Source organism: Bombina bombina, chromosome 6 (genome assembly GCF_027579735.1).
Source record: "Bombina bombina isolate aBomBom1 chromosome 6, aBomBom1.pri, whole genome shotgun sequence".
NCBI classification, from domain to species: Eukaryota; Metazoa; Chordata; class Amphibia; order Anura; family Bombinatoridae; genus Bombina; species Bombina bombina.
In genome coordinates, this window is record NC_069504.1 from 167,794,980 (window position 1) to 167,811,755 (window position 16,776).

A 16,776-nucleotide genomic window follows, 5' to 3' on the forward strand; every position below is an offset into this window, starting at 1 on the left:
GCATGTATGTAGGTGTGCATGTATGTATGTATGTGTGTGTAGGTGTGCATGTATGTATGTATGTGTGGGTATGTGTGTATGTGTGCATGTGTGTGTAGGTGTGCATGCATGTATGTGTGTGTAGGTGTGCATGTATGTATGTGTGTGTAGGTGTGCATGTATGTATGTGTGGGTAGGTGTGTATGTGTGTGTGTGTGTAGGTGTGCATGTATGTGTGGGTAGGTGTGTATGTGTGCATGTGTGTGTAGGTGTGCATGTATGTATGTGTGTGTAGGTGTGCATGTATGTATGTGTGGGTAGGTGTGTATGTGTGTGTGTGTGTAGGTGTGCATGTGTGTGTAGGTGTGCATGTATGTATGTGTGGGTAGGTGTGTATGTGTGTGGGTGTGTAGGTGTGCATGTGTGGGTAGGTGTGCATGTATGTATGTGTGGGTAGGTGTGTATGTGTGTGTGTGTGTGTGTGTGTGTGTGTAGGTGTGCATGTGTGTGTAGGTGTGCATGTATGTATTTGTGTGTAGGTGTGTGTGTAGGTGTGTGTGTGTGTATGTGTGCATGTATGTATTTGTGTGTAGGTGTGCATGTATGTATGCGTGTGTAGGTGTGCATGTATGTGTGCATGTGTGTGTTGGTGTGCATGTGTATGTATTTATGTATGTGTGCATGTGTTTGTAGATGTGCATGTATGTACGTATGTGTGTGTGTGTAGGTGTGCATGTGTATGTGTTTATATGTGTGCATGTGTTTTGTGTCTGTATCATCAGTCATGTAACATACTGAGTTTAAATGTTGAATCTATTTTGTTGTGTGCGCAAGGTTATGTACTCAATTTTCATACAAAAAGTTTTCATATAAATCCTCTTCTTAAAAAAACATATTATTTGATATTAAAGGGACAGTATACACCAACATTTTTATTGTTTAAAAAGATAGATAATCCTGTTATTACCTATTCCCCAATTTTGTATAACCAACACAGTTATTTTAATACACTTTTTACCTCTGTAATTATCTTGTATCTAAGCCTCTCCAGACAGCCCCCTTATATCAGTTCTTGTGACAGACATGCATTTTAGCCAATCAGTGCTGACTCCTAAATAACTCCATGGGAGTGAACATAGTGTTATCTATATAACACACATGAACTAAAGCTGCCTAACTGTGAAAAACGGTCAAATTCACTGAGATAAAAGGCGGCCTTCAAGGGCTTAGAAATTAGCATATTAGCCTACCTAAGTTTAGCTTTCAAAAAAGAATACCAAGAGATCAAAGCAAAACAACTGCATGCCCTATCTGAATCATGGACTTTAATTTTGACTTGACTGTCCCTTAAACTTATTTATTATTTTAAGGGCTATAATAGTCTACATATTGTATGCTGTAATTGGTTAGCGCATGTAAATTTAAGTCTATCAACCCTGCACTAATATATGTTTTAACCCCCTTTACAGTAGAAGTACTGCTCAGGACCTGCAGAGTATTGCTGATCTGAAGCGGAAACCACCGCCAATCCAATCAGCAGTGCTTGTTACGCAGTTGACCTCTAGCCTCTCAGTGGAAATTTTAAACACTACAATGTTTAGAGTTAAAGGATCACTCAATGCGGTAGAATTACATAATAAACAAGTACATAATATAAAGACAATGATTTAACACCTACTCTGAATTTCAAATATGCAGCATATTTTTTTCACCCATTTTCCAGCCCCCCTGAATCATGTGACAGACATCAGCCTATCACAGACTAGTATACGTATACCCTGTAAGCTCGTACACATGCTCAATAGGATCTTGTTCCCCAGAAAGTGTAAATATAAAAAGACTGCAGAATTTGATAATGGAAGTAAATTGGAAAGTATCCTAAAACTGCGTGCTCTTTCTGAATCATAAAAGTTTATTTTGACTTGAGTGTCTCTTTAAATTGCAGAAAAAGTAGCTGATAAAGTAGATAATAAAAGTTTGTGTAGTTAAACAAATATGTCGAATTAAACATTTTATGTGGAAAATCATTTTGAATTTAAAGGGACATAAAAACCAAATTTCTTCTTTCATAATTCAGATAGAGCGTGTGCGATTTTAAACAGCTTTCAAATGTTCTTCATTTATCTAATTTGTTTTGTTCTTTTTGTATCATTTGTTGAAAGGGATACATAGGTAGGCTCAGAGCTGCTGATTGGTGGCTGCACATATATGCCTCATGTTATTGGCTCACCCAATTTGTTCAGCTAGCTCCCAGTAGTGCATTGCTGCTTCTTTAACAAAGGATACCAAGAGAATGAAGCAAACTAATACATTTTATTTTCTATCTGAATCATGAAATAAACATTTTGTGTTTCATGTCCCTTTAATGTTTCTTTAATGTAAAATGCATTCATTTTTTGATCCAGTATTTCTCTAGTAACTGTATTTCCAGCATTCAGATTAGGTAAATATGCAAAAAATATACATATTTTCCAAGACTTTTTGTAGGGTTTCCTCAGTGATCTTTACAGAAAGTAAAATATGGCAAATGATGACCGACTTTGTTCGATTGCAGTTTTGTTTACTTTGCTAATAATATAAAAATCTGTTGGTATTTTTATTTGAATGTAAGCTTAGGAGCTGGCCAATTTTTGGTTCAGCACCTGGGTAGCGCGTGCTGATTGGTGGCTACATTTAGACACCAATCAGAAAGCGCTACCCAGGTACTGAACCAAAAATGGGCCTATGCTTGCATTCCTGCTTTTTCAATTAAAGATACCAACGAAAATGTGATAATAGGAGTAAATTAGAAAGTTCCTTAAAATTGTCTGCTCTATCTGGATCATGAAAGGTTAATTTTGACTAAACTATTCCTTTAAGTATCTCATATAACTTTTTGTAATTTGGTAATTAACTTTTTAAAAATTCCATGAACTACACTGCATTAATTAAATCTATTCAGATTGTGTTTTTTTCACTGTTTCAACGTTTTAAAAATTAAAAAAAAACATTTGAAATGACTGCTTGACAATTTTTGTAACTGTTGAGTTAGAAAACAAGGGGGACTTTTTTTTTTCTGATGGACTACAGTACTTTTGGTGAGATATCTTAAAGGGACATGGTAGCCAAATATTTTCTTTTATTATTCAGATTCAGAGCATACAATTTATTTCTATTAACAAATTTGCTTCATATTCATGATATTCTTTGTTTGAAAGCATATCTAGGTAGGTAGTGTGCATGTATCCGGAGCACTTAATGGCACAAGCAAACCTGCAGTCAGGATTTATTAAGCAGCGGTCATCAGACCACTGCTTCCCTACCCTGTTTTCTACCTCTTAAGTAGAGAATTTCAAACTTTGTGGTCTCGTCCGACTAGGGAAATTGACAGCTCCTGTCTGCACAATGTTAAATTCCAGCAGTCGATTGCTGCCCACCAGAGGAGAGCTTGGGCGGACAGGGGCGAATATGTATGCCTCTGACTGCCATGGATTTATAAATTGAACTCTTAGTGCTCTTGCAAATGTATAATATTATTCAAAGTATTATTGGAAAACTGCTATCATATAGAACATCAGGCACGTGCACACTTAATCCCATTTGATAATAGAATAAAACTGGAAAGTGTATTTTTTTTATGAAGAAGGTGTTTCCTATTCCTTTAATGCAATATGTCAGAAGTCTTTAGAAAACCCGTTTTTGACTAGCCTTGAATTTGAATATTCCTAAAATACCAGTGCAACAATGTTTCCTAACAAACTAGAATATGTTGCATTGTTTTACTTTATTTATTTATTTTTTTAAGTTATAAAATGTTTATAGTACGATAGATTTGTGACTTGGGGGAAAAGCTGGTGTGACAGAGTGTAATGAGTTAAAGAGTTTTTCAGAAATTCTTTTGGAGAACATAGAACCAAAGAAAGGCTCTGGCTATTATTGAAACAGTGTATAAAGCAGGAATAACCAAGGACAAAAACACAAATAGTCAGTCTGATAGGCAGAGATGCAGCCAATACACATGTATAGAGCACACAATACCTTCACCCACTCAGCTACCGCCAAACAACACTGAGATGAAAGGTGTAAGAAAATTTAATATGCAATGTATCTTACAGCAGTTCAGAGTTCAAGGTTGTCATATCGTCAAACATTTTAGCTTTGTAAGTCATGCTGAAGTAGGGAAAGACAAATATAGCAATACAAAGAGTCTTTAGACCCTAATTAAACACCTTGGACAGATGGATGAGCAGTGTGCTCTGTCTCCCTCTCTTTCATTAGAAAGGCTAAGGCTTTGCCAGTTGTGTCATATTGAGAACATAATTCACTACTCATTCAATTGATTTCTGTGTGAAAAAGCAATTTATGTTTTTAAACTTAGAGGTTTTGTGATGTTAATAATAAAAATATGTATTAGGGCTCACTTCTATGCGTTAGGTCTTCAGTAGATTACAACATTGTTAATTGCTTTTTCTGTTGTATCATCCTACACATAGAATTTTGCTTTTTAACTGTATGTTCCATTCTAGAACAATTCCATTGATTACTGCATACCGAGTGATGCCAATTTTCTTTCTGTGCCCCCATTGCAATACCTTTGTTGAGCGTTTTTAGTTCATGGTATCTGATGGGTTTTAGAATGCAAAATACAAATTAAAACATTTGAAAACCATGCAAAACCAGATTATTTTTTTAGATAGATTTGAATGGCCTTGGTTTTGAATACCAATGCTTAGCACTTCCTACGGATCCTCAGATGAACTGGAATTGACCCAACTGTGTCTTAGTAAAAGCAAATGTTGGTTGTTGTATGGATATGCAAGACTTTCACCTCTTTGTATAAGAATTTTGTTTTATTTTTTATTCTTGTTTTTCAAAACATATATTTTTTTAATGTTATTAATTCTTTAATGCAAAATACAAAAACAAAACATAACACATATTATAAAAATGTACCAAAATATAATAATCCTTATACAATCCAGTAATACATCATATATTATAAAAGGCCAGGTATTTTTGTCCGATGCAGTCATGTGCAGTAGAGACTGCAGTGCGAGACAAACATACCTAGCTGTAAGGAAGGATCAGTCAGTGACTGCGCACAAGACTGCGCAACACTTCAAAGGCTGTGAGGATAAGACAGAAGAGAGGAAGAGGGGGTGGGAGGGGGCGGGTTGGGGACAGGAGGGGCGGGAACGGGTAGGAGGGGACGGGGCGGGAATGGAGGCGGGAGGGGGCAGGAGCTGGTGGGACTGCAGCACTGCAGAAAAAAATGTTGAGAGTGGCAGGGAAGGGGAAGAAGAGAGGGAGAGGGGATCCAAGTGGATGGGGATTTTGGCCCGTGTACACGAGCTTTAGGACTAGTACGCTTAAAAAAAGCTACCTCATATGAGGTTTCTTTTATAAGTAACCTATTGAATTCCATGCCATTTTTATTGTTGAACATTTTCAAATATACGAACTAATTTTTCAAAAACAATTTAATTATGTTCATCCAATCAAATATCATATTGCATTGTTCTATCATAATTTAATTTTTGATTAAAGCTTTAAGATTGGCTATTGATGGTGCTTTATTGGAAAGCAAATATTTAAAAACTAATTTTCATGCCAATAATATAACATTAATTATTGAATTTTCAAAGATACTTGGCTTAAAATTAGTATCAAACAAGAAAATATTGAACTCTGAAATAGTTATTTTTTTTCTCAATAGATTTTGTTAGGAAATCATTTACAAAACACCAAATTTTCTGGACCTTAGGACATAGCCACATATAGTGCTTTAGTTCGGGGTTGTATAAATTACACTTTAAACACGTATTAGTCGTATCTTTTTACCAAAATCATTTTTTATCAGCTTCTGAGTAGGTAATAGAGAACTCTAACTATCACAAGGGATAAAGTAAATTGTTGAAATGCGTTATTATTTTGATTTGGTGCCCATTTTTCATTGTCTACCAATATTATCAAATGCCCCAACAAATTAAACATCATTTAATACAAACATAGAGAGCTAAGGAGGACATAGGCTTGTGTTATTAGCCAGTCACGGTGTACCAGAGCCTATGCATTTCTTAAAATATTTGCTATGATTGTCATAGAAAGGCAGCTGTGGAAGGAATGTACAGTCAAATCACACACCTTTAAATGTTCTAACCCCATTTCCAGGGTTCCATTGTTTTCTGCATTTTATAATGTAAATGCAAAGAGGCAAAGGGTATTCAATGTTGAATGAAGGTAGCAGAAAGGGGGTTAACTAAGGCAATGTGTGAGGCATTTCTCATAAGCCACAGATAAATGTGAGGATGGGTAGAAATAGCATTAGTGCAAGAAAGATACGTGAGTTGCTTTGTGGACAGTAGCCTAGTTTGTAGGGCTGAGTTTATTGAGGCTGAAGATAGTACATTAGGTTGGTGACATGGCTCAGTTGGTTAATTTTCCACTTGTACTACTAATTTAAAAATGTTGCAAGTGTAGGTGGGCTCAACTCATTTTATTATTATGTGCATATACTGTTTTTTTTAAGGGGAGCATTTATTGAATTTTCAGTCATAAAAGCCATTATTTGTTATAACTCAGACAAAATGAAATAAAACTTATAAAAACAGGCTTACAAGTGATAAATATTAAATGCCATCTGTATACATATGGATCTTCCAACCCTTTATGCTAGCTATATGCCTGCATCAGATGATTGACCCATGGCCCCTACACCACATTTATGCTGAATGCCTACAACAGACCGTAGGCCAGATATTTACCTTCTGCAATCCCTTTATGCAAGATATATACCATGCTTAAACCATCTTAAATTGTATCTCTCCAATGGTGTAAAGTTTAACCCATGTGTGGTTTGCTTCCCATGGCTGTTGCATTATAAAGTAGAAGAGTAAGGAGCAGTAGAGTGTATTGCACAATTGCTTAATTGACACAGAACTGTCTTAGTAGGGACATCTTAGTTTTATACCACTGCTAACTGCTTTTGTGATAAGTTTTCACGTGAATGTGCTTGTTAATTTAAACAAACTGGGTAATTAATGAGGGTGCTTGTTAGATTTTGGGGGCAGTATTTTAAGATTGGATGGGGTTTCCTTTTAGGGAAAGCTTGAAGTACGAAAACTTGGTTGAGAGACTGAGCAAATTAATGCTTTCTGTTCTCCCTTCAAGTGATGTCTTGTAAACACGGTTAAATTAAAACAAGTGTTAGCCAGATATTGTAATGTTCATTGTGCTAATTACTTTTGCAAGAATTAATTCTATATCATGTATTGTCTTCATATGCACTTTGTACATTACATTTTTTCAGTAACCGTTTTTTCCTCTCTAAAAATCTGCGTTAATGTTTCTGAGCCTCATATTCATAATTAAGGCTGAATGAAGTAATCATGAAAATGAAATGGAAAGTTGTTCAATTAACCTATTTAAATGATAATGATTACCATTCTGACCTAGATAAATAACAGAAGTAAAAATCAGAAATGTGTTCTTAATTGCAGCTTCATGCATTTTATTGTTCAGAACTGAAATAGCTAATGTTTCTTCTTTTGTTGAAATCATTACTTTTTTTGTACATACATATATTATCTTCAAATCATTTTTAAATGTTGCTTGTAATTTCCTAGCATTAATTTGTCCATTTTTAAAAACAATATTCTCTGACCTATCTCCTTCCTTGCTAACCCGTGTCACTAACTGTCTCTCACATCTCTAACTGGATGTCCTCTCACTACCTCAAGCTAAATCTCTCCAAAACTGAGCTCCTTATTTTCCCCCCTTCCTCAAAACTCTCCACCCCAATCTCTCTATAATTGTCGACAATTCCATCATTACCCCTACCCCTCATGCCCAATGTCTCGGGGTCACATTTGACTCAGATCTTTTTTTCACTCCTCACATTCAGTCCTTGGCTAAAGCCTCCCGCTTCCACCTTAAAAACATCTCTGAAATTAGACACTTCCTTACACAAGACACAACTAAGATTTTAATCCACTCTCTCATTCTTTCCCACCTTGATTACTGCAACTATGTCCTCTCTGGTCTCCCCACCTGCCGCCTAGCTCCCTTACAATCCATAATGAATGCCTCTGCCAGACTCATCTTCCTTACACGTCACTCTTCATCTGCTGCACCTCTCTGCCAATCCCTTCACTGGCTTCCTCGTGCAATTCATGTTCCCCTCTGCACACCCTGCAGCATGTGTAACTCATAAGTGTCCAGGAAAACATGACTAGGGTGGCAACCCTAGCTAGATTCCTCTTTGCAAAGATCATACAAGCAATTTATAGAACAGTGCAAGGTACTAAAAAGAATGTATTAATAATAAAGTGGAGTAACATTTACAAAACCCTATGACATTGTGGGACAACATTTTCATGTATTTGGAGAATTACCGTGCCCATACAAAATAAGAAATGCAGCCTTGTTCTATTACATTTCCCATCTTCTAATTGTAGACTGTAATCAAGAGGTGGAATTTAAAGTGACAAAAAAAATATTTTATGGTTCAGAGGGAGCGTGCAATATTAAACAACTTTCCAATTTGCCTCTTTAGTTTAAATTGATTTGTTCACTTGGTATCCTTTTTTGTAAATCATACCTAGGTAGGCTCAGGTGCTGGGAGCTAGTTGCTGATTGGCTAAGTTACTGATTGGCTACTGTACGTATATGCCTCTTGTGATTGTCTTTCTGATGTGTTGATCTTGCTACCACTATAGCATTGCTGCTTCTTTAAGAAAGGATACCAAGAGAATAAATATTGATAATAGAATTACATTGCAAATTTGTTTACAAATGCATTCTTTATCAGAATTATAAAAGAAACCTTTTTGGGATTTGTGTCTCTTTAAAGCTTAGGGGCAGCTTTAGTTAAGTTCCAAGACATAGGAGACTTGTGTTGTTTTTTAAAGGAACACAGAACACTTTGAGAATTATTGGCTATATAAAAACATAACTAGCAGAAGAAATGACACTCGCAGAAATAAGAGATAAATTAAGGAAGCATCTATGTGTCTAGAAAGTCATACGATAAGGAGGTCTAATTTTCCTGCACGCTTAGTCCATTTTAATTAGTTGTGGTTTCATTGGAAAAACCACCCGCTATTTGATATACAAAAATAAACATATATGATACATTTCCTATACATTTTATACTCTGCTGCTAGTATAGCAAGTCAATGGAAACACGTTAAGGGTAAAACAATTTTTCAGTACACTGCCCCTTTAACTCTGAATATTGTAGGCTTTCCACTTCCCCATATTTTCATTAAAGTAGTGTTTTAACTTACTTTAATTGTAATGTCCCTTTAACTCTGAAAATAAAGAGTTTTATAATCCTAAGGACTGGGCGTGCACATAACAGATGTAACAAGTCTAACCGTTTTTAAACTTTTTATAGATGTAACATAGTAGATGATGGAGTTTCTCTTTTTTCAACCAGTACAGATCCTTTTGAATCTTGTGTCTTTAAACCGGTCTAGTAAAAAAATTAAAAATATCAACCACTGGAGACTTCCGGTGGGCGGAGCTAAGAGACGGTTGTGCAGGGAAGAGCTCCGTGCTTAGGAGCTATGAAATTGTCTGAAAATCATTTTCACTGCCTCTTACCCACACTTAACACTTGCCTGACATTGCATAAAGCAGTGCTCTGGCCATATATCTAAGTGTGAAGGGACTGCTACATCTATCCTTGCCTCCGGGGGGTCCGACAACTCACTACGCACCTTGTAACGGCGCCATCTTGCCGAGGTGCAGCCTGAACAGTCCTGTATCCAAGGAACATCCAGCAACACTACTGTGCACACGCCATAGTGCATTCTATCTGCCTCACTTAAGCTGCGGAGGATCAAGTGAGTGCCACTAACATTATTGTAGTCCCACATTGCCCCCCACATGGGATAAGTTAAGCTCCCACTCATAACTGCTCAGTACTAACCACCTAACCTGCAGTGGACTGCTATCTTGCCGTTTGCCACTTCCCTTATAGCTGGCAATTTTGCAAACTTACATAAGGTGTCACGCAACTTTAATATGGAATAAGGGCGGCAATAAAAAAAACAGTATATATGTACATAACAGAAAGCATATGGGAAAGGACCCCTGTATGCCAGAATTGTACCGCCCTATCTCTCTCCTCAATACCGATTATAAGCTCTTCACATAGATTCTCGCTGAGCACCTAAAGGGTATACTTTCTTCATTGGTTCACCCTGATCAAACGGGCTTTGTGTCCTGCCGCACTTCGGTGAGCAACTTGAGACGTGTGATTCATGTTATCAGTCACTATTGGGAGAGAGATGGGTCAGAGCTGAAGACCCCTAGGAGTGAGGCATTCCTGTTATCTCTTGATGCGGAGAAGGCCTTCGATCGCGTCAAATGAGATTATCTTTTCGGGGCACTTGACAGATATAACTTCAGGGGTCCCTTTTCTAAATGCTTTACGTGGGATATACTCTGTCCCCTTCGTTAGGGTATTGGTGAATGGACTGTTCTCCGACTTTGTTTTGGAGAGGGGCACGAGACAGGGGTGTCCTCTTTTTACCCTTGATTCTTGACCTGGCCTTGGAACAGCTGGCTGTTAAACTGAGACAGGTCTTCCCGGGGGTGTCCATTGGGTGTAGCATTCATAAGCTAGCATAATATGTGGACAATATGCTCCTGTTTGTGGACTCCCTGGAGACATACATACCAATAATTTTGGAGAATCTGAAGACCTTTGGTAAACTCTTTGGCTACAAAGTTAATAATTCTAAATCAGAAATTATGTGGCTGACATGTAGCGCTACTACAGTTGTTACATACCCTTTTGTTGAAGTACCCAACTCGCTCACATATTTGGGTATTCAACTACATAGAAATCCAAATAAATTCTACGACCTAAATATAACAAACCAATGCACACTGCTATGCACTCTTCTAGCTCGCTGGAAAAATATCCCCCTGACCCTTTCGGACGGTGTTAACCTTCTTAAAATGTCCTTGTTTCTAAAGCCTCTATATCCATTACTCATGCTGCCTCTCCTAATGACAAACAAAGATATCAAAAACCTAGAACGTGCGATTACCTGGTTCCTCTGCCGAGGGAAAAGACCTAGAATAACTGCTTCTAAATTACACATCCCCTATGCGGTGGGGGTTTGGGCCTACCTAATTTTAAGTATTATAACTTGGCAACTTTGATAAGACTGGTGATGGACTGGCAGATGGGCACAGCACACTTTTGCGAACCTCCTCTGGAAAACGCAGTGACCACACCTTATGCCCTGTCTTTTCTGCCATATTGCACAATCAATACAGCATCTCTAAAGAATAACATTCTATACAAGGACCCTCTAAGAGCCTGGTCACTAGCACATAAAATGCTAAAGATTCCATATCCCACCCCTAAATACATCCCCTTAAGTGGGAATGCGGATTTACCTGCAGGGAATGAAACGGCCTCTTTTTTACAAAATGGCGAGAGCGAGGACTCAGAGAGGTGGTTGATGCGCTGGACCCATTGTTGCACACCATCAGGTCTTTCCAGGAGCTAAAAGATATGACATTTCAAACATACATTTTTATGCATACTTGCAGCTCAGACATTATATTAATGACTTAAAGGGACAGTCAACACCAGAATTGTTGTTTTTTAAAAAGATAGATAATCCCTTTATTACTCATTCTCCAGTTTTGCATAACCAATACAGTTATAATAATACACGTTTTACCTCTGTAATTACCTTGTATCTAAGCCTCTGCAAACTGCCCCCTTATTTCAGTTCTTTTGACTGACTTGCATTTTAGCCAATCAGTGCTCACTCCTAGGTAACTTCACATGCATGAGCTCAATGTTATCTATATGAAACACATGAACTAAGGCCCTCTAGTGGTGAAAAATTGTCAAAATGCATTCAGATTAGAGGCGGCCTTCAAGGTCTAAGAAATTAGCATATAAACCTCCTAGGTTTAGCTTTCAACTAAGAATACCAAGAGAACAAATCAAAATTGGTGATAAAAGTAAATTGGAAAGTTGTTTAAAATTACATGCCCTATTTGAACCATGAAAGTTTTTTTGGACTTGACTGTCCCTTTAATCGCCAAGCACCCAGCCTTTTGGAATCCCACTCCATTTGCTGCCTCCAGGATGGCATTTGGAGTTGGTCATTACTCAATAACCAGCTTTTACCAAGACATACTTAAACACCACACTAACCAAACCCATATTAAAATAGTGGAAAGACTACAAATATATATGAATGCTGATGTCACCATATGGGATATTGAGAATAGCTTAATGCTTTCTAGAAAAACTACTTTGTCCTTGACATTGAGAGAGGCACAGACCAGACTCATTAATAGGGATTATATCACCCCGCGGAGATATGTAAAGTGGAACCCCACACACCCAAATTGCTGTGTTAAGTGTCAGCACCCCAACCCTTCTATATCCCTCTATTTTTATGAATGCCCAAGGGTCAGGCGCTTTTGGTATTGCCTTCAATATTGGATCAAAACAACGATGGCCATTGAACTCACATTTTTACCTACTAATATCTTTTTATTTAAATGGACGGGCATCTATGATAAACTGCACCCCTTACTAACATTTTTCACCCTTATTGCCAGGCAATGTATTTTGACCTTGTGGTGTTCAAAAACCCCACCCTCTCTGCCCTAATTCAAAAGGCTCATGTATAGAAACTTATTTATTGAGCAACATGATACACTCTTAGACTCTAATCATAGGCTACCCTCTTCTAAAAAAATGGAAGTTTCTTATAGAAACTTTTCCGCCTAATGTACAGAAGCAATTTCTTAGACCCTTTCTACAGCATTAATTGATGCTGTCTGTGGCTCTGAGAGGGGAGTGGACTGCATTATATGACACCACTCTGACCCCTAATTCACAGTCTAACGCAGAAGAGATACTTATCGAAGCCCTCTTTTAGCATTCTTTTTTTTCCTCTGATAGGTGATCTAAGATACAAGTGATTAGCTTAGGTTAATATAGTTAATGTTTGTAGTTTTATTTTATGTTTGATGTTATATATGGAAAATGTTGGTGCACTCTTGCAGGTACAGGGGAAGGTAATTAATTTCTGGGAAGATGTACTTCATGATTCTATGTTAACAATACAACTACAGAAATATGTTTGTACCTTTAGAATGTATGTCTAACTCTACAATTTTTGCCTCAATAAAAAAGAGAATTAAAAAAAAAAAAGTCAACCAATTTAACACATACAATCACATCCTTGGATCTAGATTAACCAATAATATATTGGCAGCCATTTGATATGTGCAACGCTAAAAAAATTGTTTTGTTTTGTTTTCATTAGTTAAATAAATAATTTTGTTTCTGCAAATTAGTTTTGTTACGTTTAAAAAAAAAAAAAAAATTTTGGTAAATTAGTTATGTTAAGTTAAAAAAAAAAATTCGGATCCGTTAGTTTTTTCGGATCCAATCTTTATTCATAAGCATTATTCTATTCTGAAGTTTAAAATAGAATAATGCATATGAATTAAGAATGGATCTGAAAAAACGAAAGGATCTGAAAAAACAATTTAACTAAACATAACTAATATGCCGACGATTGCTGAATCTAAATTATCTAAAACCGCCGCTGTCACCCACATTTCTGACACTAAATAAAGCTATTAACCCCTAAACCGCTGTCCCCCCACATAGTTGATACTAACTAAACCTATTAACCCCTAAACCGCCGCCCCCACATTACCAACACTACCTAAACCTATTAACCCTTAAACCGCAGTTCCCCAAAATTGCCGACACTAAGTAAATCACTAAATAATGCTATTAACCCGTAAACAGCAGTTTCCCGACATTGCCGACACTAACTAAACCTATTAACCCCTAAACTGCCGTTCCCAAACATTGACAACACTAACTAAACCTATTAACCCCTAAACCACCGATCCCAAACATCGCCAACACTAACAACTTATTAACCCCATAAACCACTGTTCCCAAACATCGCTGACACTAACTAAAACACTAAATAAACCAATTAACCCCTAAACCGCCGTTCCTAAATGTCGCCAACACTAACTAAACCTAAATGCAAAAAGCGAGGCAGCGGATGTAAAAGTATAAAAAATAACTTTTATTCCATATTTAAAATTGCAAGACAGGACAAGAGGCCAGTGAAGTACCGGTCTTACGCGTTTCAGCTTGTGCCTTCCTCATTGACCGTACTGCACTGACCCATCAGCCTCTATTTAGTTACAATATCCTGTGACGTGTAGTATACTTGCATAAATTTAACATATATACAAAAAAGTACATTCCACTATGCAAAAACCACACGCTATTCATACAACAGAGCAATACAGAGTCGTCAAAGCTTAGAGTTGCTATATTTAAATCTATAGTTAGACAATGCAACCCAGAGTAGTTACACTGTAACATGTAACCAAGTATAGTACGTGAGTGGTCCTACAGTTTTTGCAGGAATTTATATAAAAAACCCTTTGTGTAGTAACTGAAGACTGAAATTGTTTACCTGTCTGTGTATATGTACAGGCTTTACAATTCCCTGTCCCGCATCTATAGTGGCCTTTACATTTCAACTAGCTACTTTCATTTTTTGTCTTTTTAATTTTTACTTCACTTGGGGACAGAATATTACCCAGTGTTTTATTCCTCCTAGAGACACACCTGCACCCATCCTTGATCCATGGGTACAAAGCCTCATCTCCTTTTAGGATAGGCAAACATTTCTCTATGATTTTAACAATCTCATCATATTGATTACTTTAATTGGTTACAAAAATTGGTTTATTATCTTTGAATTTCTTATCTTTTATATGGGTACCATATATCATAGCATTCCTGTCCATTTTCTCTACCTCCATATATACCTTGTCTATAAGGTATCTAGGGTAACCTCTCTTAAGGAATCTTTCTCTCTGAATATCTGCTTCTTTGTTATAGCCCTCCTGTGATGAGCAGTTTCTCTTAAGTCTAATAGATTGCATATTACACATAGGAGCACGACATATAGAGTGTAATTACTCTGGGTTGCATTGTCTAAATATAGATTTAAATATAGCAACTCTAAGCTGTGAGGACTCTGTATTGCTCTGTTGTATTAATAGCGTTTGTTTTTTGCATAATGGAATGTACTTTTTTGTATATATGTTGCAACCATGTAAAGGGTTAAATTTATGCAAGTATACTACACATCACAGGATATTGTAACTAAATAGAGGCTGATGGATCAGTGCAGTGTGGTCTATGAGAAGGCGCAAGCTGAAACGCGTAAGACCGGTACTGCACTGGCCTCTTGATCCTGTCTTGCAATTTTAAATATGGAATAAAAGTTATTTTTTATACTTTTACATCCGCTGCCTCGCTTTTTGCATTTGTTACACTTTGGTTTGGGATCCTAACTACGGTTTGCAGATGGATGTTTTCTTACAAAGGGAAGTAGGTGGAGCCTATGAGTAGCGTGTAACGTTGTAGAATGGAGTTATGAAGATATTGAAACAGTCTGGTGCATGTTACGTTGATATTTATATTTGTGGAGCTGGAAGAAAAAACCTGAACAAAGAACCCTACAAGCAAGTAACAGTAAGTCTTATATATAAGTAAGTTGTGACTACTGTTATCGCTTTTGGTGTATATGGTTCTGCATATATGACTGGGACACTGCCATTTAGCCCACACTGAAATACAGTGCGCTGTTTATAAGGGAACTTTTTGCTTTTGGTACTAACTAAACCTATTAACCCCTAAACTGCCGGCCCCCACATCGCAACAACCTAAATTAAACTATATTAACCCCTAAACCTAACACGCCCTAACTTTAACAAATTTAAATTAGACCTAAATTAAAGTTACAATTATCAACTAACTACCTATTTAAAAATAAATATAAACTTACCTGTGAATTAAAAATAAAACCTAAGATAACTACAATATAACTATTTACTAACTACCTAGTTAAAATAAATACAAACTTACCTGTGAAATAAAAATAAAACCTAAGCTTACACTAATAAAACCTAGCATTGCTAAAAATAAAAAACCTAAGATTACTATAAATAAAAAACTAACATTACTAACAAATTAAAACTGCAATTACAAAAAATAATTAACACTAAAATTCCAAAAAATAAAAAAACTACCATTACAAAAAATAACAAAAACGAATTTATCCAAAAAAATAAAAAATATTCCTAAACTAATAATACCCCATTTAAAAAGAAAAATAAAAAAAAAAAAATTCAAAAAACCTAACCTATAATAAACTACCAAGGGTCCTTAAAAGGGCCTTTTGTAGAGCATCGTCCTAAAGTTAACAGCTCTTTTGCAAAAAAATAAAAGCAAACCCCCCTAACATTACAAACCCCCACCCCCACAGATCCACAAAATAAAAATAAACCTAATCTACCCATTGCGCCAAAAAGGGCATTTGAATGGACATTGCCCTTAAGCAAACACCCCCCCCAAAAAAAAAAAATCCCTAACACAAACCCCAAAAAGAGTACTCACAGTTGCTGAAGTCGGGCGAACGATCTTCATCCCATTGGCGAAGCATCTTCATCCAGACAGCTCCATGTTCATCCATCGCGGGACCAGCATCATCTTCATCCCTGCGGATGCAGAGCGGTCAATAGGCGGAGGTCCATCGGTCCGACATGGAGGTCCTCTTCATGCGATCGTCCGCCACACATTGATAGGAATTAGAGCTGCTTAAATCCTATTGGCTGATTTGAACAGCCAATAGGATTTAAGCAGCTCTCATTCCTATTGGCTGATTCAAAACAGCCAATAGGAGTGAAAGCTGCTTAAATCCTAGGGGTTTGTTTGGG

General features: G+C 36.8%; 1 protein-coding gene across 3 annotated transcripts in view; it reads left to right on the forward strand.

Annotated features, from left to right (window-relative positions):
* The window catches only part of CADPS2 (calcium dependent secretion activator 2), a 1,413,577-nt gene that overhangs the window by 730,725 nt on the left and 666,076 nt on the right, over window positions 1-16,776 (forward strand). The gene's annotated exons all lie outside the window — the stretch shown is intronic.